Genomic DNA, 3,533 nt, shown 5'->3' on the forward strand with positions numbered 1-3,533 from the left:
TAGACAAACTCAAGGCTTTTATCTCCGAAATAGTAAACAGAGATGCGACCTATGCACCCACCTTACGCCACAATATTATAGCTATCTTCCTGATGCGATAGTGCTTTACCATCATATTGGACTAAAATTGCAGATTCCGGGCCCAAAAATATTTACCAATCCGGGCTTCGAATCCGTGACCTCAGACTTCAGTGGTAGTTTACCATTCATGCAACACAACTACGCCACCAAGGCAAACCAAATTATACTGTAGACATAACAGATTGGTATTTATTATATCTTTTATTTTATTTGTACAACGAGGTCCCACATCTATTCTTAGATGATCATTTCGGTTGATTGTGCTGGTTTTCAATTAATTAATTTAAGATCTTGGATAAAACTTGAATAACATGAAAAAAGATATTTATCGTATTCTGATACGATTTATTTTTATTTGGCGTGTTTCGAATATGTGGTAAAGACTGGTTCGAAAATTAAATAACATTTTTATTTAAAAAATAGAAATGCTAAATCCTTTGTACAACTATGAAATATTATCATAAAATACGATTATTAGAATGCAATAAATAATATTTTACTGTCATTAAAATATTGTTACATAATGGTTTTAAATTAAAAATGTGTTTCTTTATTTCTTCATTAGAGAAAAAATAAATATTTCTATTTCATCTATTGCTAAATAATTATAATCCGCACACACTGTTAAAAACTTTTTTTTCCAACCAGTATTTCATAATTTCTATACTACAGGCAATGCATCCTTTTTAATTTTATCTAATACTCGCGGAAAAAGATGTATCAAACAACTTTCGCAATTAATTCATTACCATTACGGTTGTAATCAGCTTATCAGTAACATAACTTGACCCGCATGGATGTCACTAATATTGCGTCATAGATTGTTTATACAATGTTAAGGGCTTCTAGGTCAGATGTGAAACGTCCAAGGTTTGGTTCCTAGGTTGTTTATTTATTGAACTTCATACAGCAAGAACACTAGGAAATATAAAAATAATTTTATCCCTAGAGGTAGGTAGAGGTATAACTGTATGTATTAGATCTATAAATGATAAAAAAATTCTATCGTCATATCAAAAATTCTCCGGCATATCTCGGACCCGGATAAGTAAGAATAATAACTTAATAAAAAATATAATTGAAACATTGTAGAAATATATAGCAGAACTATAACAGACGTTCTCGAGTTATGCAACACTTTTGAAACTATATAATTTATTATTCGTTGAGCACGTATGAATGTATATCGGTATTTAATTTTATTCTGGAGACCGAATTTTGTTACAAAAGAAGTAATTATCTTACTAAATACTATTATTCAAACTCAAAATTATATTTAGTCAAATCATTGACGTATATTCAATAAACGAACGTCAATATAAACTATTTGTTCAACATCTGAACTAAAATGCCAAAACGTCAATGTTATAACTTATTTATTCACTTGAACAACAAATAATTTTTCTTATTTGACTAATATATTTTATTCGCATCAAGGTTTGCACTTAGACTCGCGTTTTTATATTGTGAGCGCCAGTCCGTACACAACCCCAAGCATCATATTGAAACCATACTAAGTTCAGTTTGAATGAATAACTGTTCAATTCAGTTGAACACAGTGAATGTTCGGAACGCCAAATCTAGTAAGTAGTACATATATATCGATGAGTCAAATATTCTTTTGCAAACTTCATTGAAACGTCATGAATCTACCACTGCTACAGAACATTTTTATTAAAACGTGCACGGCGTCTAAAATGTGTCCCTGTACCTGATGGTAATTGGAGTGGGGTCCAATAGAATGTCTACTGACGAGAGATTACCCCTGGGCAGTCGGCACAATTATGCCGGCCCGTTGGAACCGGATATACACAGACTGATCCCGATGTGACGCACTTACGTGGGCCACTATACGAGTTTTAATACCTTGTGTACGGTGGTCGCTATCTGGGCGGATATAAAATATATCCTACCACCAGCTGAACGTGCTACCGTTACGAAGAAGCGGCATAAGAGCCTTTATATATATTTTTTCTTTCCAAAATATGAGGTTTTTGCAATTTTGTTAAGTCTGTTAGGTTAAATCGAATAACCTTTGCAAATGCCTGGACATTGTAAAAGAAAATCAATAAATCTCCTTGGATATTACTGAAGGTCTAGTTAAAACCCCGCAACCAAATGTATTGATCAAACTTGAAAGCCCTTTGTTTTTGTAACAAGCGGCTCAACAGTAGCCTGTTTTCTCTTAAACCTTTATGATATTTGTTTAAGTACTGAGAACTAGCGAAATATAGAAATAAAAGATGTTAACTTAAAATGTGTAAGACGTCAGCATGAGTTATTATAGTATTTGCAAATGATTAGCATAATTCATTTCAAGACCATTTTTCGCGTGTAGGCAATGAAATTAACTTATATTTTCCTCATTAAATCACCAAGAAATTTATTTTAGGAGACCAATTCAGCTTCCTTATTATTCACAATGAGGTAAAACTGTAAATAAATACAATTTTATCTATTCTGTGGCATTAATCACAAATAAGTTGTGACAATAGGTATATAAATACAAATATTAACCCCCTTATTCATAAACGTTTTTTATCTAAGGACAAAGTAAAGCTGTGATAACAAGCCTGTTTCTCAGTGCCCAACGGCACTGAGAAATAGACATAGGGCCGTTGTGATTGATTATTATTGTTGTATCTCAATATTAGCCAATCACAACGGCCCTACGTCTACGCACTGCGAAGACTGCCATGCCGTCAGCACTGAGAAACAGACTTGTTATCACAGCCTTACTCGATCGTTCGATAAAAAACGTCTATGAATAAGGGGGTAAGTCTTTACATATGAAATTGGCGTTTTGTCGTACTGGCCACTTTGATCTGAAATATCTCCTCTTTGATTAAGAATTCTAAATTCAAATTTATAAATGCATTAAACTGGTACATTTGAGTTTCGAAAGCAGTCATTTATTTGCTTTTTTTACTGATTAGTTTTTTTCTTTGTCGTTTTTCATATGACACAATGGATATTATGAAATATCGATATATTTACAAATATTACTTACATCGTGGCACCAGTACTGCAAAACTTGGGGAATGAAAAATAGATTACACATGTCTTCAAGTATTCAATAAGATAAATTTTACCGAATATAAAATATAATATTATGGAAAGAAAATAATTATTTGTTTATGTCAATTTATCCTTAATTAGGTTACAATATTTATACAGAAAACACGTTATAAATATCATGTTAAATTTAACCGACATCGCAAAAAATTATCTCAAATCCCAATGCTCATAACAACCGTTAATTGTTTCAAATTCGCCATCTACGACATATTGTTTTATAACGTCATAGAAATACAACTAAATATACCTACAAATTATAATCAAACATTCTTCCTTCCCACATTCGGGTAGATTTTAATACGCAACAAAAACGCTGGGAGGTTATAAAATCATACTATCAGATATCAGTCGGTATGACTCTAAGCGCGTCTATT

Source organism: Manduca sexta, chromosome 21, assembly GCF_014839805.1.
Source record: "Manduca sexta isolate Smith_Timp_Sample1 chromosome 21, JHU_Msex_v1.0, whole genome shotgun sequence".
Taxonomy (NCBI): domain Eukaryota; kingdom Metazoa; phylum Arthropoda; class Insecta; order Lepidoptera; family Sphingidae; genus Manduca; species Manduca sexta.